The sequence below is a fragment of the Macaca thibetana genome, chromosome 3 (assembly GCF_024542745.1).
Source record: "Macaca thibetana thibetana isolate TM-01 chromosome 3, ASM2454274v1, whole genome shotgun sequence".
Classification (NCBI taxonomy): domain Eukaryota; kingdom Metazoa; phylum Chordata; class Mammalia; order Primates; family Cercopithecidae; genus Macaca; species Macaca thibetana.
The window spans coordinates 177,504,559-177,532,101 of NC_065580.1; positions in this window are offsets into that span (position 1 = coordinate 177,504,559).

A 27,543-nucleotide genomic window follows, 5' to 3' on the forward strand; every position below is an offset into this window, starting at 1 on the left:
CACACAAATTGCAAAGGCAATATGACATGAGAAAAAATTATTCATTCAAGGACCAAATGATGATGATGATGATGATTGACAGAGCAGGAGCATCACCATCTTGAACAACACTGCCTTTTTAAAGTTCCCATTGATCAAAAACCACTTAACTCCAAACAATATCAGCTTGCTAGCTAAGGTCAGCGTGCCCATAAACCACAACATCTACAACCAGAAACATCCCAACCCTAAAATAAACCCCTCCCTGACCAGAGACATGCCAGCCCTGAAATAACCTCCCCTCCAGCAGGAGAGATGTCAGTCCCAAGATAACCTCCCCTTTGAGCAGACACATTTCAACTCCTCAATAAAGTTTTCCTCCACACAGAAACATTCCAAGTCTGTGATTAACTCTCTTGCCCTAAAACCTTTAAATGCCTTCAGTCTGTAACAGAGAGCACTCCTGACCAAAAATCAGCCAGAAGCCCCTCTCAAGGTTGTTCTCCAAAATAAACCTGTCTTTGGCTGTTGAGTCACTTTTCATATTTCTCCCTTCTTTCTTTAACTCTTACAATGATGATGGTGATAGGCAAGAGATTATGGCTGGAGAAGAAAACAAGGAGGTAGACATATAATATTATAAGATAAAGTTGCAGTGGAAGACAGATGTCAGAACATGCACAGTTTTGCATTATGTAATCTTTAAAAAAATATTTATCTTAATAGAATTGGGGAAAAAAAGAAAATAAGAGATCTCAGACACAAAAACAATATTTTTTAGGGAAGAGGAAGGTATATCAATGTGTTATTCTGCTGTAAGAAAGTGCCACAAACTAGGTATCCAAGAGCATCAAGAGTTTATTTTCTTACACTCCTAGGAGGTCGAAAATCTTAAATCATTGTGTTGCCAGGACTGTGCTTCCTCTGAACCTCCTGTTCCAAGTCTCCTTCCTAACTCCTGGTATTTCCTTGGCTTGTGACAGCATAATCTCTATCTTTATATGATGCTCTCACTCCATGTGTGTATGCCTGTAGCCACATTTTTTTCCCTTTTATAAGGACAGTCATCATTCTAAGGAGGGCACACCCTAATGCTTTCATCTTAACTAATTATATCTGCCATGACCTTATTTCCAAATAAAGTCACAATTTGGGATAGTGAAGGTTAGGACTTCAATGTATTAATTGGTGTGGGAGGGGTTGTAAGTCAACCCATAACAGATGGCATATCATTAATGGTGCATAACTTAAGTCAAATGCTCTATCCCTGAGCTATACCCCCCTTAATGGTACATAACTGATACTTGACATCAAATAAGAATTGTACTTCTTGTTTATTAATAATCTCTAATTGTTATGTTACTATTTACTTTTAAACTTGATCTTATATTTACAGCTTGTGAAAGGAAAATATCTTGGGCCCTCAAAATCACTAAGGAAAACTCAAGGCAGGAAATGCTTCCTGTGAACCTGCTTCCCACTCTATTCGAAGTCACTCCTCTGCTCACTGAGATAGATGCATATCTGATTTGCTTCCTTTGCAAAGGCTAATCAGAAACCCCAAAGAATGTAACCACTTGTATCTCACCTATCTGTTGCCTGGAAGCTCCCTCTCTGCTTCTAGTCTTCTTGGTTTTGCTTTAAGTTGTCCCACCTTTCCAGACCAAACCAATGTACGTCTTACATATTTTGATTGGTGTCTCATGTCTCCCTCAATGTATAAAACCAAGTTGTGCCCTGATCACTTTGTGCACATGTTGTCAGGATTTCCTGAGTCTGTGTCACGGACGTGTCCTCAATGTTGGCAAAATAAACTTTCTAAATTAACTGAGACCTGTCTCAAACTTCCGGGATTCACAAGCTTATATAGTCTACCATCCTTACAATCTTTTAACAGATGTAATTTTTTTTACTATAAAAATGAAATAACCATACAGATATGCTTATATTAAACCATGCAAAATTAATATTAAGGTAATTGAATATTCATTTACCGTAAATTAGGTTACCTTCAATTGAATGGCTAGGTGAAGATTGTATTACCTGTATGTGTTTTCTTTACAAAAAGTAAGCATTTAAATTAAGATGGCGTTCTAGACTCACGTGTGATTCACTTATCCTTATTGAGAAACTAACACTGTGTAGAAGTGAAAAAAAAAAAAAAGATTAAAGAAAAATAAAATACAGAATTCAGGAGAAGGTGAGACAAAAAACAAAGAGGAGATGTAAAATTCTGGAAGAGAGTTGAAGAAGAGGAGTGAGAGGACACAGAAATGAAAATGGAAGCAGAAACTTATGACAGCAACAAGGGAGAACCTTCGTACATCTGGTTAAAAAAATCCATAAGCAAAGAGGGCATGTAGACACAATTCAGGAAGGCAAAAATAAATCAACATCACAATTTCAATTAAGATTATTAAAGAATATGAAGAAGTTACTTTCAAATAAAAAAGATGACATTCTGAGCAGCTAAAATTAAAAAAAAAAGACTCTTAGATATATGACTGATAAAAATAGAAATTCTATAGAGCAATCAGTATATAAACATCCTGAAATGTTTCTGGATGCAGAAGGGGGACAAAAGCAACAGACAATATGATGGAAAAGAAACATACGAAAGCACTCCAAAGGATCAGATATATAAATACAATTCCCAAAGAGAGAAGAAATTTAGAGAGGAGGGGTTATAATAGATATATATGCATTATATATATATGTATATAGACATATATATACACACACACATATATATACACACACACACTATACCAACATTCTAAGAGCTGGGATGTATTCTAAATCTTCAGATACAAAGTGATCATTAAGTGGCTAGCATAATTTTATAAAGAAAGATAAAAAGAAGGCTGGGCACTGTGGCTCACGCCTGTAATCCCAGAACTTTGGGAGGCAGAGGCTGGTTTGAGACCAGCCTGGCCAACATGGTGAAACCCCATTTCTACTAAAAATACAAAAATTATCTGGGCATGGTGGTGCGTGCCTGTAATCCCAGCTACTCGGGAGGCTGAGGCAGGAGAATCGCTTGTACTGGAGAGGTAGAGGTTGCAGTGAGCCGAGATTGCACCACTGCACTCCAGCCTGGGTGACATAGCAAGACTCCATTTCAAAGAAAAAAAAAGAGAGAGATGAGATAACCTTGCACAATTATTTTGATTCTAAAATGCCAAGGATGAAGTAAAAATAAATGTAAATATTGTACATTATTTCGGTATCTTCTAAAAAGCCTCCAAGATTTCACGTCATAGAAAATGCTAAAGCCCTTAAGTAACAGGAAATACAAATGTCAAATTCCTATTACCAGCAGAACTATACCAGAGGTGTGAAATGTGTTTTTGTAACACTAGGTAAACATGTCCTTATGACTTTTCAGAGGTGCCAACTGGAAAGCTGGGTAACCAAAGTGTTTGTTACAGTTTGAAGATAGATGTTATGTGCCAATAAAAGTGATGTTGCCACACTGATTATATTCTTCAGCCTGTCATTCTTTCAGTATATGTCAGTTCTAGCGTATGAGTGGTGACATCAGCAGAAATAGTTGATTTTTTTTCATTTCCTCCATATACTATATATTCTGCAACTTGATATAACAGATAAAGAGCCAAGAAAGCTGAAAAAAAAAATGACTGACAAAGAAAAAGGACTTTGGCATTCTTTAATTTAGGGAGAAATTTGAATAGCACCAAGCTTCAGTTACTGTTTAGTATATGAAATCAGGGTATAGGATTGACTGAAGTAAAAGTTCAGATCTGTATTTAAGATAGTTATTTTGAAAGTATCAAAGTTGACATTGTTGTTACAAAAAGTAAATTGTAATGCAATACATGAAACCAAATACGTAGACTTTTTTTTTTTTTTTTTTTTTTTTTTGAGACGGAGTCTGGCTCTGTCGCCCAGGCTGGAGTGCAGTGGCCGGATCTCAGCTCACTGCAAGCCCCGCCTCCTGGGTTTACGCCATTCTCCTGCCTCAGCCTCCCGAGTAGCTGGGAGTACAGGCGCCCGCCTCCTCGCCCGGCTAATTTTTTTTGTATTTTAGTAGAGATGGGGTTTCACGGTGTTAGCCAGGATGGTCTCGATCTCCTGAACTCGTGATCCGCCAGTCTCGGCCTCCCAAAGTGCTGGGATTACAGGCTTGAGCCACCGCGCCCGGCCCAAATACGTAGACTTTTAAAAATAGAACTGCACTGTGAAAACGTGCATGTCTTGCTTTAAGATAATAATATGTTGTAACCAAGTTTATCTAACCTAGTCCAGAAAAATAAAAATTCCTGGCACTGTTTTATAAGGAAAAATACTGATGTTCTGACTTCCCTATACGCCACACTGAAATTACACTTAATAGAAATGTAACAATAAGCTGAAGAATATATAAGATGTAGAATACTGTTTAATTCATTGAAAGGTTTCATTTACATAACTAGCTGTTGACTTTATATGCACTTTTGTCCAACATATGAAGTTGGTGATAAATTATATTTTAAAAGAACTAAATGTATTTCCAAAAATTATATAATAAATTAATTGCTGAATGAGGAGAAATAAGTAAAGTCAATTGTTTTAAAGTGTCTTCAAATTATTTCTTCATGGTCTTGAAGTGAATTGTGTTTTTAAAAATGCTCAAAATAAAATTACTTTTCTATGTGTTTAGTATATATTAGAATTACTGGATTCAATTCAAACATAGTCATCATCCTTTGCAATGTTAAATAGTGAGGAAAGTAACTTTTTTTCAGTGATAACATTGGCATAAGTTAGAAAAATATAAAAGTCTGAAAAAAGTATTAAAAGTTAAAAGTTTTACTATCTTATATTTCAAAAGAGTGATCATGCATTACAAATAAAACCTAGGAATTCACTTAACCAGAAGTCACAATACATCGACAAATTGGATCAAAAGAACAAAAATACATATGAATATATATTTAATAGTGAAAACAACCATTTGAAATATTAAATAAATGTATTATAAAAACAAAGAATAATAAAAACATTTGTTATTAGGCTAAGTATCAGTAGATATAAAGTCTAATTTATTACACATAAACTGTCAGTGACTTTGCAGAAAGACTCTGCATGTTTAGGTCATAACATATACAAACACTAGCTTAAATAGACTGTTTTAGGAGGATACATCTTCATTTATATAGGAGATACCACCATGTATTATCAAAGACTTGAGTATCTGTTCTTAGATTAGCTTTCCAGAAATATGAATATTCTTTAACCCCAAAAAGTCAGAATACAAAGATAATTAGATACAATTGGGTATTGAATTCAGATAAAATATTAATAAAAGAGCATTAGGTACAATGTTTAGAACTAATGTTTATTGAGCAAACATTAACTTATTTAATCTTCACAAAAAATCAATGCAGTGCCATATATTACAGTTTCTTAAACACACATTGTTTAGTAGAATATTAATACATTAATAGAGTTTGACTTCCACAGTTATACAAATAGATCATACTGTTTACAGGAAAATTAACATATATTTGACACATTGACATCTAAGACAACTCAGATATTAAATAAAAAGATCAATAAAGACCAGCCTGGCCAAGATGATGAAACCCCATCTTCACCAAAAATGGAAAAATTAGCTAGGCGCAGTGGTGGGTGCTTTTAATCCCAGCTACTCGGGAGGCTGAGGCAGGAGAATCACTTGAACACAGGAGGCGGAGGTTGCAGTGAGCTGAGATCGTGCCAATATACTACTCTAGCCTGGGCCACAGAGCAAGACTCTGTACCAAAAAAAAAAAAAAAAATTGAATGTCCATTTACTCCAACTACTGAAATGACAATGCAGAACTGTTAAAGTAAAAATTATGTGAGAGTAAGACATCTAACAGTGGGGGAGAGAATAACCTTCAACATTGAATAAATGAGTTTAACAATGTTCAGGAATATGGATTATTGATAAATATTGTTTAAATATAAGCCATATAGTTTTACCTGCAGATTAGATAACACTAAAAGATAATATGATATTAGTTTCCCAGTGAAATGCCAAAGAGATATCGTGCAGAGATTGGGCAGATAGGATAGTTATACAGGATTTAACTGTAAAGATGTAACACCAAGGGAGAGATTTAACTCCAGGGAAATTTTTAAAAATAACATCATTCTCTAAAGAAATTGTATGAAGTTCACGGGAGAGCAAACATTTTTACAGTGCCTGCTGGTGATCCAGGGAAAACTTTCATCCATGAAATACCATGTGTATGGGCGTGGGTAGGTGGCATCAGTTCTCCAGTGACCACTAGAAAAAAGAAGTCGTTCAGTTAAATTGCAGCACCATTCGAGTAAATGGCCCAATTAGTTTGTTGTTGTTGTTGTTTTAAAAAGACCCATAAGGAAACAGACATATATGGGCTAATGGAGGATAAACATATGTCAATGATTTAAAATAAACAATCCAATATTCTATTTTTAAATTGGAACGGATAATAAGGCAGACAACTAGCAGCATACAAAGTGAAGCTCGCTAGCCAGATAAGCAGCCATTAAAACAAAGAAAAGAAAAAGAAAGAAAGAAAGAAAGAAAGAAAGAAAGAAAGAAAGAAAGAAAGAAAGAAAGAAAGAAAGAAAGAAAGAAAGAAAGAAAGGAGGGAGGGAGGGAGGGAAGAAGGAAGGGGAAGGAGGGAAAGAAAGAAAAAGAAAGAGAGAGAGAAAGAGAGAAAGAGAGAAAGAAAGAAGGAAAGAAAGAAAGAAAGAAAGAAAGAAAGAAAAAGAAAGAAAGAAAGAAAGAAAGAAAGAAAGAAAGAAAGAAAGAAAGAAAGAAAGAAAGAAAGAGAGAGAGAAAGATTGAAAGAAACCTTATTACAGACTTGGGTATAACTCCCAATGCAATCCCTCCCCTCTCCCCGCTCCCCATGATAGGCCCCGGTGTGTGATGTTCCCCTTCCCGAGTCCAAGTGATCTCATTGTTCAGTTCCCACCTTGGGAAAAATATATTTTAAATAACAGATGGAAACACTTTAATAGCTTTACTTTACAGAAATACAGTAATATAAGAAATAGACTAATATAGAAAAAGATGGCTATAAACAGGATACTTTCGAAAAACAAACAGATAACGGTAACAAGTTAATGGAAACAAAAATTATCATTGAAAAGAAAACCAAAGATTCAAAAGGTTTCAAAACTATGTTAAATGAAGTTTTTTCTAAAATTAAAAGAGGCTGAGCACAGCGGCTCATGCCTGTAATGGCAGAATTTTGAGAGACAGAGGCAAGATTGCTTGAGCTCAGAAATTTGAGACCAGCCTGGGCAACAGAGTGAGACCTTGTTGCTAAAAAAATCAAAAATGTGCCTGGGTTTCGTGATGCATGCATGTGGTCACAGCTACTTGGGAGGTTGCGGTGGAAGGATCGTTTGAGCCCAGGGAGTGAGGCTGTAGTGAGTCGTGATCTTTCCTCTGCACTCCCGACTGAGCGATAGAGCACAACTCTGTCTCAAAATAAATAAATAAAAAGAATAATAAAATAAAATCAAGTAAAATTAGAAGCAAGGATAAAAAACAAGAAAAATGGGAGGGAAATTCTAAGATATGAAAATCAATTAGAAGGCGAAGTGAAAATAACAATATAAGAAGAGATCATCAAGCAAATAAAATATCCAAGCATATTTTACAAATAACTTTACAAGGAAAGGCTCCAGTGAGTATTACATCAAATAATTTGACTGACACTCATTATGTGATTCTGGAGTCTCAAATGATAAGCACAAAGAAAATCCAAATGATACACAGAACTTGTAATGAAATAGGTATCAGGTGCCAACAGTCTTGTATCACAAGTCCAGATGCTAGAAAACAATGGAACTATCCTACAATTTTTTGAAGGTAAAATGGACTATTGAAATACATTTAGTTTATATTGAAATCCATAAAATTAAATATATAATTCAAAAAATAAAGAGAAAATGATGACATAAAAAGTAGGAAACAGTGACTCCAGTGTAGAAAACAGTGCAAGAGAAATCTGAGTGAGGGTTCCACAGTAGTTCTACAGAGCAAATTAACCAGATTACAGCTGGAAGACAGAGGACACTAGGAGAGATGTCTATAGGGAGGAAATAGGGATTCTGCTACGTGTACACTATGTTACCAACTCTGGATAAGTGTGAAAGTAAGGCAAAGCCATATTTTTGTTTTGTAAACAAGGAAAATAAACTCAATTAGAATTTCAGGCAAGGCACAGTGGCTTACTCCTGTAATCCCAGCGCTTTGGGAGGCCGAGGCAAGCAGATCACTTGAGGTCAAGAGTTTGAGACCAGCCTGCCAGCATGATGAAACCTAGTCTCTTTTAAAAATACAAAAACTAGGTCCGTGTGGCGATGCGACACTGTAAACCCAGCTACTTGGGAGTTTTAGGCAGGAGAATCACTTGAACCCAGGAGGCGAATGTTGCAGTGAGCCAAGATCATGCCACTGCACTCCAGCCTGGGCAACAGAGCAAGACGCCATCTCAAAACAAAACGAAACAAAACAACAAAAAGAAATGTCATAGCCACGATACCGACACACACGCACATAAGCGCGCACGCGCGCGCGCACACACACACACACACACACACACACACAAATGGCACAGAAGAAAATATTAATGCATAGTCAAGTCATTTTTATTTATTTGTTTATTTTTAGCATTTCATTTACCGAAAACCCTACAAAAATGGGGTAGGGTTTTCGGTAAATGAAATGCTTTAAAAAAGAAATAAAAGTTCAAGATAACATTTAGGTTGCAAACATTCTCCCAGAGTTCCCAAATTCATGCTATTTAACAAAAAGGTCAATAATCTGATCCTACAATAAATAATATTGACATAATTACTGTATACAGTGTAATAGATTGACTTCAGATTTATAACAAATTTAGAGACAAAGAAGGATATAATAGATAAGGAATCATATTAACAGACTCGAAAGTGTTAAAGATAAACCAAACAGCTATGACACTGAAAAGGAAAAAAAAAAAAAACAGCGGAAACATAAGAGAACTAATGACATCATACAAATAACACGAGATGAAAACCACCGTTCACAGAACAAAATAAAGAAGTGTACTTGAAATATTAATACCATAAAAATAAGAGAGGATTGGAGAGAGGATATGGTGAGAATATAAAACAGGTCATTAATTTCTTTTAAGATTTGGGCAAGGGCAAACTAGATCACTAAATGAGATTTTTTCTTTCTGGATAGTAGTATTCAATACACAAAAATTTTATATTAAATATATTTCTAATTTTCTTAAACACCTGAAATAAAATGGCTTATATTCTAAAGCAAGGAAATCTAATAATTAGAAAACCTTAATTTAAATAATAGAAATTCAAAAAATTGATCTATACAAACAAAATAAAACTCATTTTTTAGGAGAATGTCTTAAGCAATAAAATATTTTGACTTAACACTGTTATTTTGGCCAGACGGTAGAATACAGACAACAAAAATAAGAACAATCAATTGAAGGATGATTTTAATTATTCTTTATTTTTAGGACATTTTTGCAAATATTTGCAAACACATGTCAATGCAGTTTTATAACAGCAAACATGGCCCTGTCATGCTTTTTCTCTCTTTATAAATTTTGGATATCGTTCTCATTGACTGTTTTCACTTATTGCACCAAAACATTCTCAACTTTTCACTTAATAATTTCCTTCATCTTACCACTACTATTTCCTTCATCTTACCACTACCATCTAATTTTAAGTTCTAATTTGACATATGAGAATACTCAACAAAGAAAGTACTCTCAATTTTAACTTTAAATAGGGAATGCAGATCTAAGTGTGAAGATTCCACTGAGGGGAATGTGTGTCTGAGAAAAACAAACGGTAAGGATCATTCCTTTTATGAACTTCCAAATGGATGATTATTAAAATTAACACAAAAGAAAGTGGAAGAGGAGCTATGGTAAAACAACAGTATTCAGCCCAAGAGTGTCTGACACAGGTGCAGGTTATTTTTCATAAGCAGCGGCACCAGCACATTCCAGCTCTTGCTTTAATTAGCAGTATTTGTGTCTAGTTAATGCCTATCTTATCTTCCAAATACCACTCCCCCGGCAGCACAGCCACTCATTTTTGCATGCTTCTCCCTATGAAGAACTAGAATAATTTCTGTTGCAGCAACTATAAATTGTCAGAATACAAATCACTACATACTATTGAAAAATGAAAATTATATTTTACCGTCTAATGAGAGCTTCTAAAATCCTCTGTAACTTTTGCAAGTTTTCTGATCATTTCTTTTCCTGTTAATACAACTAAGAAGGTTACTGAGTGAAAATAGCTGATTGGCATAGACTGGTCTTGATGAAAACTTTTTGTTCTGACTGACTAGTCAATACTTGCCTGATGAGATTCTACTTTTATCTGTTGCTTCCAAAATGATATGTGTAACTTGACTTGAATCCTTTTTCAAAGAAAATTTCTTGTATAAGTAATTATTGGTATTGGACACCCTAAAGGGTCAGTGGATATTTCAGTGGTCATCTAGATATCACCTGGAAATATTTACGGGTTAATATTTTTTAGCAATGAATTGAGTAACAAAATGACTGCCAATTATTTATTGTGGCAGGCATAGTTGCAATTCTGAACTCGATTTTGATACTTTCATTGACTACATATTTCTAAACTGTACTATGTAAACTTTTTATAGATTTATAGTGCACTTTATGTTTGATCATGCTTGATCTTTCAATGTTTTTGTTTTTGAATTGTTTTTAGTTATTATCTTGTTGGTGCTATTTCAGATGATTGTTAATTCTGCTGGTTCTATTAGGTTACTACAAATCAAATCATGTCTGTATTTTGGTTGAAATTTTCTAAATTACGTAGATAGGTTTGGGAAATATCATGCACTTAGTAATATTTTATCTTCCTGTTTTTTTCTGTCTATTTTTGTTGTATTCTTCAAATGACTACTACATATTTTACAGTAAGTAATTACAGGATAGGCTTTTCTGTAAATGTCTAAAACATAGTATGTGTGTAACTTAGGTCCGATAACCTTACTAAACACAATTTCTAGAATTAATTGCTTACATTTGCATCCTTTGTATTTTGTATGTAGTTAGGATTTACACAGACAGAATCTTGAAATCTTCATTCAAATATGTGTAATTGCTTGTCTATTTCCACCGGCTTAAATGTCAAGAATGCTATTCAGTGATAGTAGACTTGCTTATGGATTGACTTTTATCTTGACATTTCATTGTGAAGTATCTTAGTATTATATAAAATAGATATTTTCCAAAATGTGTTTATATAACGTTTTTCTATCATAAGCATATTTAGTTACATTTTATAAATTTAAGATTTTCACGGTATGATCTTCATTTAGCTTATTATACTAGTCGACTGCGTTAGTAGGTTGCTTTTTATAAATTCATGTATTCCTATTATAATTAATAACATGGCATAGAAAATACTCTAAAACTTTGCTAGCTTCAGGTTTGTAATGTATTTAAAATTATGTGTTAATATTTATTAATATGATTGGTTTGCAAAGTTTTTGTGCTCTAAAATAATTTGGGGAAATACGTCATACATGATTTATAACATAATCAGTTAAGTATTCATCCTTTTCTATGCTTTGAAATCTTTTAATTTGCATTAGATTTTCTGCTTCCTGTATAGTTTCAGACTTTGAATCAAATATATAGTTTATATATAGAAGTTAGTTTGTGGTGTATGCAGATTATCAGAAGCAAGAAATAATCTAGACTGACAAGACCACTGACCGTTATCCTGGAGGAATTAAACTGATAGTGAATCTTAAGTCAGCATAAAGTCAAGGTTTCAAGCCAGTTGAAACAAAGGCAATATCTGAAACTAAATAATTCTTCATGATGAAATGAAGTCATGGATGGAATATAGATACTATAAAATGGAAAAGCATTTATTCTATTAGCGGTGAAAGTTTGTAGAAAACAAGTACTCATCTGAGGACATTTCACTGAGCAGAACTTTCTTCTGGGAGTATAATAGAAGTCGAGGTTTCTGTGAATGTGAGGAAGCAATGTTATTACGCCATAAAACAACTTCCTAGGAGTTAAAGGTCTCTAAATAATCCAGTAGGCTTTTTAGAAACAGTAGGACCTCCTGATGACCCTATTCCTTGGCAAATGATAAAAGGCAATAAATTATGAAGGGCATTTCTATGTAAATAGAAAGATGATTCTGGTGTTTTGTTTTTGTTTTCCAAGACAGGGTCCTGCCCTGTTGCCAGACTGGAGTGCAGTGGTGTGATGATAGATTACTACACCCTTGAAGTCCTTGGCTTAAGCAATCATCCTGCTTCGGCCTCCTGACTAACTGGGACTATAGCCATGCACCACCATGCTGGCTAATTTTTAAATTTTTTGTAGAGATGGGGTTGCACTGTAGTGATCAGGCTGGTCTCAAACATATGGACTCAAGCAATCTTCCCGCACTGGCCTCTCAAATTGCTGGGATTACAGGAATAAGCCACTGTGCTTGGCCATCATTTTGTTTTTTTAATTATTAAAGTCCGTATGAGAGACTTAACCTGTGCTTAGCTTGCCTCACTAATTAAAAAAAATTTTTAAAAACTTAAAAACATAACTAAAGAGCTAAAACAAATAGAAACCACCAAAGAATGATAGTATTTACAAAAACAACCACAGAAAACATTCATCTTTCACTAAAATGCAATTACAGTTAGAAGCAGGTTAGCAATAATACAGCTTCATGGTTACAGTATTGAAATTAAATATTAAGCATAAATAAAAAATAAAACAAAGCGTAGGTCTATATTTCATTTTTCCAAGTTCTGATGAAGGCAGTTTCTTTAATATAGGCAGTTTTGCTGCACAGATATTGCAGTTTTTACTAATTGAAAGTTTGCAGGAATCCTGTCAAGGGAGTCTGTTGATGCCATCATTCCAACTGCATGTACTAACTTCAGGACTGTGTCACATTGTGGAAAAACGCACAGTATTTCAAATTATTATTATTATATGTTATGGTGATCTGTAATCTGTGATCATTGATGTTATGTAACCATTTCAGGGCACCACGAACAATGCCCATATAAGCCAGTAAACTTAATTGATAAATGTATGTATTCTGACTGCTCTACTGAATGGCCATTCCCCCTATCTTTCTCCCAGCCCTCAGGCTTCCCTATTCCTTGAAACACAATATTGAAATAAGGCCAATTAGTAATCCTACAATGGAGTCTAAGTATTTAAGTGAAAGAGTCACACATCTCTCACTTTAAATCAAAAGCTAGAAATGAACAAGCTTACTGAGAAAGTCATGTTGAACACCAAGACAGGCTGAAAGCGAGGCCTCTTGTGCCAAACAATTAGCTGAGTTGTGAATGCAAGGGAAAAGTTATTGAAATAAATTTCAAGTGCTACTGCAGTGAATACATGAATGATAAGAACGCAAACAGCCTGCTGATATGGAGAGTTTTGGTATCTGGATAAATCAAACCAACCACAACACTTCCTTAAGCCAAAACCTAATCCAGAGCAAGGCCCTAACACTCTTTAATTCTAAAAGCCTAGGTGAGATGAGAAAGCTGCAGAAGAAGAGTTGGAAGCTAGCAGAGGTCTGTTCATGAAGTTTAAGGAAAGAAGCTGTCTCTAAAACATAAAAGTGCAAAGTAAAGCAGTAAATGCTGATAGAGAAGCTGCGGTAAGTTATCCAGAAGATCTAACCAAGATAATTGTGAAGGTGGCTACACTAAATAACAGACTTTTACTGTAAACAAAACAGCCTTCTGTTGGAAGAAGATGTCATCTTGGACTTTCATAGCAAGAGGAGAGAAGTCCATGCCTGGCTTCAAAGCTTCAAAGGATGAGCTTACTTTCTTGGAAGGGACTAACACAGCTGAAAACTTAGTTGAAGCTCATTTACCATCTCAAAATATCTGGTGCTCTGAAGATTGATGTTAAATCTCCTCCGCCTGTGCTTTGTAAATGAAACAAAGCTTGAATAATAGCACATCTGTTTACCACATGGTTTACTGAATAGTTTAAGACCACTGTTGAGAACTACTGCTCAGAAAAAAAGATTATTTTCAAAAATCACTGCTGATTGATGACACACCTAGTCCCCAAGAGCTCTGACAGAGGTATACAAGGAGATTCATATTGTTTTCATGTCCGCTCTCACAACTATTCTGCAGTCCATGGATCAAGAAGTAGCTTTTTGTTTGTTCATTTGTTTTTTGAGACAGGTTCTCACTCTGTTGCCCAGACTGGTGTGCAGTGGTACGATCTCGGCTCACCACAACCTCCACCTCCCAGGCTCATGTGATTGTCCTGCCTCAGCCTCCTGAGTAGCTGGGATTACAGGTGCACCCCACTGCCACCCGACTAATTTTTGTATTTTTATTAGAGATGGGTTTTCACCATGTTGGCCAGGCTGGTCTTGAACTCCTGACCTCAAATGATCCACCTGCCTCACCCTCCCAAAGTGTTGGAATTACAGGCGTGAACCACCACACCTGAATAAGAAGTTGTTTTGACATTTAAGGCTTACTATTTAAGAAATTTCATAAGGCTATAGTTGCCATAGATACATAGCTTTCACTTAGGCATGCTTCTAAGTATATTTTTATTTCACTGACTTCTTATGCATGTGGTGCCATTTGGCACATTATCCTCAAAACAAATAGCGGAGTAAAATTTTATTTTACTACAAAATGAAAAGAAGGGAAAATGTAAATAGAAGGCTAAAAGCTGTTTCTTCCTACTTTTAAAAACAAGACTGCTGGAGTCAGATAACTTTCCATAGAGTCTACACCTTCTTACTAGTGAGCTCCATGTCTGCCATTGATTGCCTTACCCTCAGTCCTTTCTCTCAGGTGGTAGTTTATGTATTGCTCTGTTTTAACTGTATGACATTGACAAAATGAATTTGTGATTATCAAATGAAATCCTTTCTCAATTTGTAAAACACTAGATTTCCTGGTTCGGTTGTCCATATTACAAATGATCAGAAATGTCCATGTTACAATGATGAAAAACTATCAAATCTGAAAGAAAATAGGTACACTAGAATGTATGTAAAATTTTCTTTTCTGTGTGCTATAAAAAATGAAAATAAAAAGTAAAATGTACACTTCATATTCTTCAATTAAGTACTTTCAAAATATATTGTAATGAATTAAATGTTTTAAACATGATTACAACTTCAAGTTATCTTGTATATTTAATTACCTTTAAATTAAAATTTTCTTCATAATGGCCTAAGTGATATTTTAGAATTTATGTTAGACAACATTGAAAACTAAGTACTTGACAAATTTTACCAAAACTTTCCTATCAAGCTCATACTTTTATTATTTTTTTAAATAGAAAACACCATGGTATGGGAATATATAGCAGCAAAAGTACATACACTTTGAATTTAGACATAGCTTTGTTGAAATACAGATCAGATTCATTGTGTACAAATAACATAGCACATAGAAAAGCCAAAATACATAAAAACCGTTGGCATCATTATTAATTTATCCTCTTAGGTAGACCACATAAACCAACTCCTGAAATTTTAATGCAAGTATAAATAGTTATATGTTTGAGGAGTAAGTCTCTGGATATTTTAATTTTAATAATCTTAAGTCATCAAAGTTTAGGTAAGTGAAATTTTAGGAAATATGATAGTTAATTTTTTGTGTCAACTTATCTAAGTTAAGTGTTATCTACATAGGTGGTAAAACATTATATAGTGTTTTCCTAAAGAGACTGGCATTTGAACCAGTCGACTGAGTAAAGAAGATTTCCCCTAACCAACTTGGATTGGCACCATCCAGTCTTTGAGGGCCCTTCTGAAAAAAGGGAGAGGAGGGGCAAATTCTTTCTCTCTCTCTCTCGGCTGGAACCTCCACCTTGTTCTCTCTTTAGTGATCTCAGACATTAGAGCTCCTGCTTCTCAGGCCTTTGGACTCCAGGACTGGGTGCTATACCCCAGCTTTCCAGGTTCTTCAGCTTGAGACAGATGGCATATCATGGGAGGTCTCACCCTCCATAATCACACGAGCCAATTCCACTAATAAATTTCCTCCTTATCTATGTATCTATCTACCTATCTCCTATTTTTTTTTCCATTTTTTGTTTATCTTTTTTTTTTTTTTTTGAGAATATTGGGGAATACAGGAACTTTTTCTTAAATAAAAGTAAAATGGTGTGAAATTTCAAAATATTTCTGAAAATGCTTGCTAGGCAAAAATAATGTGCCTCTTACATTAATAAAGTCTATCGTTTTGCTGAAGTTTTACATTATTTTCTAATCTACACAAGTTACTAGTAAACTTTGGAGTTCTCTGGTTTCTCTTGTTTAAAAAAGATAGAATTTTCTTAAAACCAATAGCAAGATTTTCTTCTTGTGAATTATATATCTCCAAGACAGAATCCAACCTATTAGATTCAAATTACCCTTTGCAGTCAGATAATACATTTAACTTGCCAGATTTTATGGTCTTCAGTATAAGTAGCCTTAAGTGTTACTGAGTACAAGTGCAAGTCACACAGTTAAGAATTCTAAGCACCAAGGAGATCAGAAACTTGCCCTATGACATTCAGTACCTTTATATTACAGACATTAATTCTTAAAAATAAAATGATAAGTAGTGTGCAGATAGGAGTAAATGATTTCATTTGATAATCACAAATTCATTTTGTCAATGTCATACAGTTAAAACAGAGCAATACATAAACTACTACCTGAGAGAAAGGACTGAGGGTAAGGCAATCAATGGCAGACATGGAGCTCACTAGTAAGAAGGTGTAAACTCCATGGAATGTTATCTGACTCCAGCAGTCTTGTTTTTAAAAGCAGGAAGAAACAGCTTTTAGCCTTCTAGTCACAATACTGAGGAGATAAGAAACCGCCCCTTAGAAATACATTTGCATCATATCTTACTGTTTTGATGGCATTGGGAGAAATGAAATGATACAAAATTTGTTGAAGCCAGATTGAACAGGAAGCAAAATAAATTAGTGGTATTATAAAGTTATTACAAATAAAATAATTTTGGGAAACATATGCTGCAAATGTCAGATAAAAAATTATTGAATCCTGATATTATAAAAAATCTCTTTTAAATGTATTTATAGGCAAATTTAACTATTGGTTCTCATAATGAAAGTAGATGAACATAAAACTGGAATTTAGGGTTCTAATATCTGGCTTCTAAATTCTCAAGGTATGTATGTAACTGACCACACTGCTTTCATATTAATATAATTTTAATGTCACCTAGAATATCTCATCTTTCATTAATTATGTACCTTTCTATTTTTAATCAGCTATTTCTTCTGGTTGTGGACATTTTTAGAGTATTTTAGTATTGTAAGCATGTCCCAAAGACAGTTAATTTTAATATTTTAAATAATAATGACAATTGAGATATTTCTGTCCTTCAACATAATACAGGCTATCTCCTAACACTGCATCAAGGGTAAGGAGAAGGCTTTCTGGCCTTTGTGCTCCCCCTTGTATATGATGTCATTACTCTGCAAGGTGAGAATAGACTAGACAATATCCAATCCTTGACTTTTCTTGTTTGCGTGATAAAATGAACCTAAATAAATCACAGATTTCTGGTTATGCTGCACCAAAGAAAATATTTCATCTCTTTATTTTAGTTTTCTCTACCCACACATCCTAGTAGTAAATTGTACCCCAAAATATTGTGACATATTGATGTTTATGATGGGTTGGTTAGACAGAAATATAAGGAAAACTTGCTTATTCTCCTCTGTGAAAAACAAGCTGCATTCCCAAATTGAGACCAGTAAAACCTAGACAATAAATGCATGTGTTCTTTATAGCAAAAAAACAAACAGAAAGTACTGTCAGAAGAAAACTGCTAATGTATGAACAACTAAACAAAAACAATAAAGTAAGAAATTTAAAGAATACCAATTATAGACTAAACACTATGCTGTCTTCTGAAGTTTTGTGCTTAAATCTGCATGTGTTTCTGAGAGACTACTTTCTCCTAAATTACTTAAATTCCTAATCTTGTTTTTCTAATTCTTTGTAAGTACAGCCAACAACTAAAAAACACAGGAAAACAAAGTGAAACAAAAATGCTCCTAAAAGTTTTTGTCTTGTAACTGCTACAATTCCTTGCTTTTTAGTATTATTACTTTTTCTATTTAAAGAAAGGAATTTATTATTAGAAAAAAAAATATCATATTTACTAAACATGAAAGTAATAAAAAACACAGAAAGTAAAGAGCCAAAGAATAGGGTTTTTAAAAATATGAAGCATTAGGTCAACAGAATAAAAAATTTGACCCTTCCAAATTCTGCGTGGAGTCTAGGAGTCCTTCATGGAATGCAGATTAACTCCTAAGCCAATGGGAGAATTCAGTGGTGTTTTTTGTTTTTTGTTTTCCCCATATATTGTGCGGCAGCCAATATATGATAGAGATCAAAGCAAAGCTGCTTGGTATGGAACAAATAACCAGATGACGGCCTATAGTCCTATCTTCATCACCGGTAGGACCCCTTGCAGTGTAGAACAGCCCATCTCATTCATGACGTTCTTTTGATCAAGAATACCATCCACACTTTCTACATTCTCTTAAATCAAGCCTTCTCACCTTATTTATTTTAAAATAGAATGTAAATTTTAAAATAATGTAGAGGAAAACAAGTCAAAAATAATTTGCTAAATGCTATCATGGAAAATTGATATGCAAGTTCAGAAATTTGGATCAATACTTATCAAGGAGCTAATAAACATTAGGTATTATGTCAACTTTAAAATGTTCACTACTAGAGCCTTCAAACATAAAGCTTTTTAGCATGTTGCTATTTTGTAAGATGGGTCATAATAACAGATACAGTTATTTTTCAACCATTACTTTGAAAACAACAAATCCTAAGTTTAAGAACAAAATGTGATACTATAATTAAGAAGTATTAAAAAGTATTCATGTTCTGTTAACAGAAGGAGAAAGTGTTAGCTGCTTAATTATGTATTTAGTAGTGGTTTATAATAATTAGAAAAATAAACATTTGTAAAATATGTGAAATTTATTTTATGAGCCCTAAAATACATATTATTTTTATTTGTTCTTCTTTAAGTAGATTTTTTAATCACTTAATTTTTATACTAGTGTCTTACATTACTGATTGGGGTATTAACTATCCCAATTAGTATATTAATTATACTCATATAACACAAATATTTTTTCAAAAGATGATACAAATAAAAATTTAATACTGACAAAACCCAAATGATAAATATTAGAGTTAGCAAGACTTTTTAAAGTCTAATAAATGAGTTCAGAAATTTACTGTTAATTTATTTAGAAATCATATACTACTGATAATACAAATCAAGCTTTTAAATGAATTATTACCTTTAATGTGGTCAGATAAAAGTATGGTCTTATTACTGTTCAATTACCTTAAATTGGCTCATAATCTTCAAGTTGTTTCATTTAAATGAAGGACTCAGTAGCAAATGTTAGAAATAGACACTGATCAACATTTATTTTAGAATTTCAGGAATTACTCAGGTTCTTGCATATGTACTGCTGAATAATGTGTAGCATGAGAAAAGTAATGTGTATGAAGGCCAAAATTATTTTAAATTCAAAAATTATATAAATTTCACCAATTAACAAATAAACGTGAAAGAATAAAAATATCAGTGTGTTAGTGTTCATAACTTTTTTCTACACTTGTAAAAGACTGTTTGTACATGAAAATTGAGCTGTTTTAATCTCTTCTCTCAGTGGAAAGAAATAAATACACCAATTAAACGGGACAGAACCCAAAGGAAGAAGTCAGAAAAGAAACTGTAGTTTTCCAGGGATGCAGTATCAGGAGAACAGGAAAGGGAGTAAAAGTTCCCAGGAGTTTTACAGTAGCAGAGATAGGAGAAAAAAAATTTTTTTTTTTTTTTTGAGACAGAGCCTCCCTCTGTCACCCAGGCTAGAGTGCAGTGGCACCATCTCAGCTCGCTGTGACCTCCACCTCCCAGGTTCAAGGTATTCTCCTGCCTCAGACTCCTGAGTAGCTGGGATTACAGGTGTGTGACACCATGCCCAGCTAATTTTTGTATTTTTAATAGAGATGGGGTTTTGCCATCTTGGCTAGGCTGATCTTCAACTCCTGACCTTGTGATCCACCCACCTCGGCCTCCCAAAGTGCTGGGATTACATGATTACAGGAATCACCTGACCTCAGGTGATTCACCCACCTCAGCCTTCAATAGTGCTGGGATTATGGGTGTCAGCCACCACACCTGGCTGAAAAAAAAAAAAAATAGATTCTTAAGACTCACAGTTGAACAAGTCTTTGCAACCCTTTATGTATTTCAATAACTCCTGGAATTTCTATAACCACATACAAAAATGACATTACTTTAAAAAAAAAAAATCCCATCGTATATTTAGATGTTACTTCTTAAATGAAGTTAGTCAGCTTTAGATTTATATGACAAACATAATTTGAAAGATGCAATAACTTTGGAAACCTTTACACTTGATATTCTATGAAATTATTTCCACCAGACTCCATCCTAGTGCTGCACAGCTTTTCTCTCACACAATCTCTCTCTGGATCCATGTTGGGAAAACAGGACAGCCACAATGCAGTCCTCGTTTCCTCTCTCCCATAGGAGAGAACCTACCCAGCTACCTTCTCTTTCATTAATTATGTTTAAGGGGGAGTCAGTCATAGGTCTTCCGAGTTCTTCAAAACACAAAGTATATCAAGTGTTCCATGTGGTCTCAGCAAAGCTCCACTTTCTAGGATTGAAGGGAGAAACAAGTACCTTATAACCTCCATTATTGTTGGAGCAGGGAGGGCAGGAGGGAGCGAGATGCTAACACAGTGAACGCTTACACTTGGTTACCGCAAACTTTTCACAAATGTAAAGGCAAAAATCAGTAGAACCAATGCAACCATAAATACCTAATCATGATTATTTTAATACTTCAATTGGGTTTTAGAGTGAGTCATTTTTATGCCTTTTTATATTGAAAATGACACAAAATACTGTGGAAACAATGCAGAGTTCTCAATATGTTTTGACAAATTCTCTCAATTACAAGATGTTACACAACCAGGGTACATTGTCAAAGCCCGGAAATTGACATTAGTACAATTCTGCCAACATGAGTACAGGCCTTATTCAGAGTCTTTCCGTTTGTACATGCAAATTTGTATAATTCTATGTAATTTTATCACAAAGATAGATTTATGTAAGCACCATCACAGCAGAAAACAAAAGCTGTACCATCACCTTAAAGAAACTTCCTTGTGTTAAAAATGCCCCCAAACTCTAACCCATGAAAACACTAATCCCCTCTCTAGTCACACAATTGTGCAACTTCAAGAAAGTTATGTAAATAAAATAATAAAGGAAGTAAATTTTAGGGATTTCCTTTTAAAAATCAATCTAGGCCAGGCACGATGTCCCACGCCTGTAATCCCAGCACTTCGGGAGGCCAAGGTGGGTGGATCACAAGGTCAGGAGATTGAGACCATCCGGGCTAACACGGTGAAACCCCATCTCTACTAAAAATACAAAAATTAGCCAGGCGTGGTGGTGGCGCCTGTAGTCCCAGCTACTCGGGAAGCTGAGGCAGGAGAATGGTGGGAACCCGGGAGGCGGAGCTTGCAGTGAGCTGAGATCGCGCCACTGCACTCCAGCCTGGGCGACAGAGGGAGACTCCGTCTCAAAAAAAAATAATAATAATAATTAAAAAAATAATAATCTAATGACTTTAAAATACATCAAAGTTGCATACGTCAATAGTTCCCTCCTTTTAATTGCCAAGTAGTATTCAATTGCATGTGTCTACCACAGTTTGTACATTCACCCATTAAGGAACATTTGGGTTGTATCCAGTGTGGAACTTTTATGAGCCCCAAACTGCTATGAACAATGATGTACAGGTTTGTCTGGAAATGCAGTTTTTAATTATTCTAGGATAAATATTCAACAGTGTTATTGCTGGGTTGTATGGCAATTGTATGTTTTTGTTTTATAAGAAACTACAAAACTGTTTTCCAGAATGGTTGTTTCATTTTACATTCTTACCAGCAACATATGAAGGATTCAATTTCTCTGTATTCTGACCAACACTTGCTATATAACACTATTTTTAACTTCAGCTATTCTAATGGGTGAGTAGTGGTATCTCATATCATTAAGCTTTAATTTGCCTTTGCCTAATAACTATTGGTGTTAAACATCTCTTTCAATGTGCTTATTTTCTAAATGTCTCTTTTTTAGTGAAGGTGTCTGTTAAACTTGTTTGTACATTTTCTAGGATCGTTGTTTTCTTACTGCTGACTGTAGAGTGCTCTTTATATATTTTACATACAAATCTTTTGTTAGTTATGTCATTTGCAAATATTTTCTCTCATTCTGTGGTTTTTCATCTAACTAACATGGTCTTCTGCAAAGCAAAAGTTTCTAATTTTGATAAAGTCTAGTTTGTTGTGATAAAATGTAATTTGTTTGATTTTTCTTTCATGGACCACTTTCTATTGTAACCTGCTGGTCCTGATCATTTTGTGTCCTGAATGTGAGTGATGTTAGAAGAGTCACAGACTCGTTTACTGGAAACTGCTTATCCTGAAGAGTGAACTTACCTCACTTTAATATAAGAATAGCTGATATTTTATTGTCTTGGGGTTTGCACCATATGTGAAATTAAAAGAATTTCTTTTAAACAACCTGTTATAAGAATCATTAATTCCTAGAATTTCCGTCAATCATTTTCTGAAGAAACACTTTTTAAAGGCAAGGTAGAGAATATATATACATACTTGTATATGACAAGTATTATATATGTATAGTGTCATGCTACCAAGTTTCCTGGAAGTTGTCAAAGAAGCTAAATCCACTCTATATTTAATTGCAAAATATATTGCTAAGATAATTACATGTAAATCAATATCTCTATCATACAATTGAGCCTGATAATTTGCCAAAATAATTCCTAAAAATATACATTATCAATGGATGATGAAAACCTTAAACTGCTATTAAAACTTTTATTATATATTCATATTTTCAATTAATAGCTTTTCATCATTCTTTATGGATACTTAATTCATACTAAGTTGACGAGGCCAGATACTTTGAGCCTTTTCTTTATGCTCTGACAAAGCTGTAGTTTAATCTCTTCTTTTTATAGCCCATAAATTCGGTGACTTAAAATGGAGAAACTTTACACTGTTGGATATTATTTTGACATTTATATCCTATGTTATAGAAACATGAAGCCTAAGAGAATAGACAGGTATAGAAATAAAATAGAAATTTATTCTAAGTTAATAGTTTATTGACATTAACACAAAAAATAGTGACTAAAAACAGTGATTGGTTATACGTAACATTTTTTAAAGAATTTATATACAATAACAAAGCAATTTGCCTTCTTCAAGAGAAATGGAACAGATTTTTGTTCTTTTATACATTAAATTATTGTGTGATTTTTGATAAGTTACTTAACCTCTGTTGCTCAAGTTTCTGTGAAAAATAAATGATCCTTGGTGCCAGTGACCACTGCATCTTCCAGTGAATGTTGATGATTAATTAACCATGTAAAATCATATGTACACTTATAAAGATAGTAGGTAATAATTAGGTATTCATGCTCTATTTGTTATAGTAGGCTATTAAGACTACTGTTGTCCTTAACATCAGGTAATTTATAAAGTTTTTAATCCACAAAAATAATGGAAATATTTTGGTGAATGAGTAAAATTATTTTCTGACTTTTTCTTTGATTTTTCCCACGTACTTAAGACAAATGAGCTTAAATGATGAAGCAACTGAAACGCAATTGGTTTTGTTGTTTTTAAATTTTGGTTGAGTGCATCTGATAATTCAATGAAATTCTTCTGTCAGTACCAATATGCTAAATCATTTGATATTCCAGTAACAATGAGAATTTTGCCATAACAATCTGACCTTTCACAAGCTGGGAATAAGCCTTCAATGCATAAGTGCCAAGGAAATAAGTGGCACTCTTGATTGGTTATTATTTTTCCATTCACTCATGCATTTTTAAAAGAAAAATATCACATATTTTAAATTCAATTAGACACAAGTCAGCAATCAGCAGAATCACTTTCTTTTTAAAGTCTGTAATTCCACATCTATTTTATGTCAAAATTCTTTAGGTGCATCAATATCTTTCTGGATGTTTTCCTCCTTTTAATATGTATAAATGGCCTTGTCATATGACTTTCTTGAATACCATAAAATTTAGTCATCTACTGCTGCATGACAAATTATCCTCGATCTTAAACTCTGATAACAACAAAAGCTTATTGTCTCAACAATCTTTGGTCAACAATCCAAGCATGACTTCATTGTGTGCCTCTGGCTCAAGGTCTGTCATGAGGATGTATTGCAAGCATTGACTGGGACTGCAGTGTGATTTAACTATCCAACTTCGGGGAGGATCTAGGTCCTAAGTTGTTCCTTTACCACTTGAGCCTCTCCCCAGGGCTGCCTAATGCAGCTGGATTGCCAGAGAGAGAGAGAGAAATCTAAGGGAGAGTGAGAGAGTACACACCCGGAGAAAACCAGTCTTTTAATTACCTAATCTCTAAATTTCACATTTGTATCTTCCCTATGCTATTTATGACACACAAGTTAATAAATCCAAGAAACACTTACAAAGGGGGTACACAGGGTATACATACCAGGATGTGAAAGCCAGGAAGTGGCAATCATTGAATTTCATCTTAGATGCTGCCTACCACAGAGTTTATTTATAATTACAATTGCTATGTGATGGAGCAAATGCCACCAGTGTATCCTTCTTTGAGTGTATCTTGACTATCTTTGTTTTTTTTTTGATATTTTACATTATGTTAATAAGTTTACCAAGTTTTTAAAAAATGCTATTGTCATTTTGATTTAAATGACATTAATTCTATAAACCTTTTTGATAAGATTGATGTTTCTAATGTTGATTATTCTTATCCACAAAAGTGGATTGAATGTTATTGATGTATATTTTTTAACATCGTTTTCTAAAGTTTAAAATTGTTCTTTAAAGTTTTCACATTGTGTGTTAGATTCATTCATTAATTGTTCAGTTAGGCATGTAACTATATAGTCTTTTATTTAGCATCTAGTAGTTGCCATCCTCTCTTGTAAGCACTGGGCATAAAGAGTGGAACAAAACAAACAAATATTTCTAACTTTTTACAATTTATATTCTTTTGAAAGAGAGAGAGTGAGAGAGTGTAAACAAATTGAATAACGTGTATAGTACATTAGACGGTGAAAAGCACTATCAAAATGGAGAGCCAATGAGTAGGGAAAGAGAATAATTTTAAATATGGTGATTATGCCTCTTTCACTGAGGTTACATTTGACAAAAGACTTGAAGTTGATGAGTAAGTCAAGTAAATACTAGAGGAGAGAACATTTAAGCTAGATAGCCTAGGAAGTAGCACATCCTGAAGGCTTGTGCAGGCTTGGTTTGATTTAAAAGATCAGGGAAGTCCATGTGATCAGGATCAGAGACCCAGCAGAAGATAACATCAGATTTGAGTTGAAAGCCATTTCCTGATCATCCCTGTCATTCATTTTAATAGCCACTCATTCTTCTCTGAGTAAGATACGAAATCTATGAATGGTTTTTGAGCAAAAGGAAAACATAATATGACTTAGAAATCAATGAATTAGAAACCCTGTGAATGCTCTTTCAGGTAATAAAATGGAATGAAAATTTAATCCAAGGTAGAGCAATGGATGCAGTGATAAGTGATACAATTCTGGATATATCCTAAAAGTGTAAGAAAACATGCAAACAGAAGAGACACAGATTACAAAAGAAAGGGAGATGCCAAAGATAACTCAAAGGGAACTTGACAGGAAAAACTAACAGGATGGATTAGCCGTCAATTGAGATGGAAAAGTGGAACAGATCAGATACAGTGGAGAAAGATCAGAAATTCACTTTAAAACATCAAAGTGAATTTATAGCTGGATACAAATATCTAAAGTATTGGCTTCTGCACTAATCTTTAGGTCTTCAATACAGTATAACTCCAAGTTTTCTCTTTTTTCATGGCATAATTTCCCAGTCTCATATTTTCTTTTTACTGTTTGTTATTTCACTTTAGTATATTCTAGTTATTTGTTTTCTCATCTGGAGCCAGAAATGAATTTAAAAATCAACAAATTAAATGAAAATACATATATCAGAAAGTGAATATTGTTCTGCTGATAAGTCAGACAGAATGATGTAATAATTTCACAATAGTTGTTGGTTACACAAAGAACACTCTGATGAGGACGCTAAGACTCAGACATAAAAAGGCTCAATGAAGATCAGGAAAGGCATATTTCAGGAGAGCAATCTATTACAAAGGCCCTAGGTCAGCAACTATCTAGAGCATTTACAAAAGCCAATGCCATTGAAAAAATACTGAAAAAAATAGTGACAACATAAGCAAGTAGGCAGTTCAGGAAGATATAAAGGCCACATCATGTAGGTTTTGTAATACAATTAAAGTGTTGGGGTTTTAATCTTACTGCTTTGAGAAATCATTGAAACAAATGAAATTTCATACACTATTTGCTTTAAAAGTTCACAATATCTGGTCATGTAAAAAATGAACTGGAAATGCCAAGATTAGAAGCAGATATTGCATTAAGTGTGCATTATAGTAATCCAGCAGGCAAACAATGTGAATCGTCCCTTGAATGATTGTAGTTTAGATGGAATATATGTGGAAATTTCATATATATTTTAAAGACAGATATTGAAAAACACAATGAATGATGAGCTATAAGTTTAAGAAAAGGAGAGAATAGGAATATGTCCTTGATTTTTTTTTCTTGAATTAGGAAAATCTGAGAGGCACAGATTGCATGGACAGCAGGAATTAATCATTGAGTTTTATGTCCATGTTAACATTAAGATGTTATATATATATATATATTTTTTTTTTTTTTTGGACGGAGTCTTGCTCTGTCACCCAGGTTGGAGTGCAGTGACTGGATCTCGGCTCACTGCAAGCTCCGCCTCCCGGGTTCACGCCATTCTCCTGCCTCAGCCTCCCGAGTAGCTGGGACTACAGGCGCCGCCACCTCGCCCGGCTAGTTTTTTTTTTTGTATTTTTTTAGTAGAGACGGGGTTTCACCGTGTTAGCCAGGATGGTCTCGATCTCCTGACCTCGTGATCCACCCCTCTTGGCCTCCCAAAGTGCTGGGATTACAGGCTTGAGCCACCACGCCCGGCGATGTTTTATGTTTTCAAGTTGAAATATCAAAGACATTTGTACATGTGATTTGGTAGGTATGTGGAGAGATTATAGAGCTGAAAATCATATGTTTGGGAGTCAACACCATATATAGTATAAAGCGAAGAAATGATGTAATTATCAAAAGAGAAGATGAAGTTAGACAAGAAAAGGCAGACATAAAATATTATTTTAAAAATTATATAAGCTTATGTATTAAATCAATTGGAGGTGAAAATACCTTAAAATACTCCAGTAGTTTCATCAAAGGAGCAATATATTTATTCTTTCATAAACTTTAAG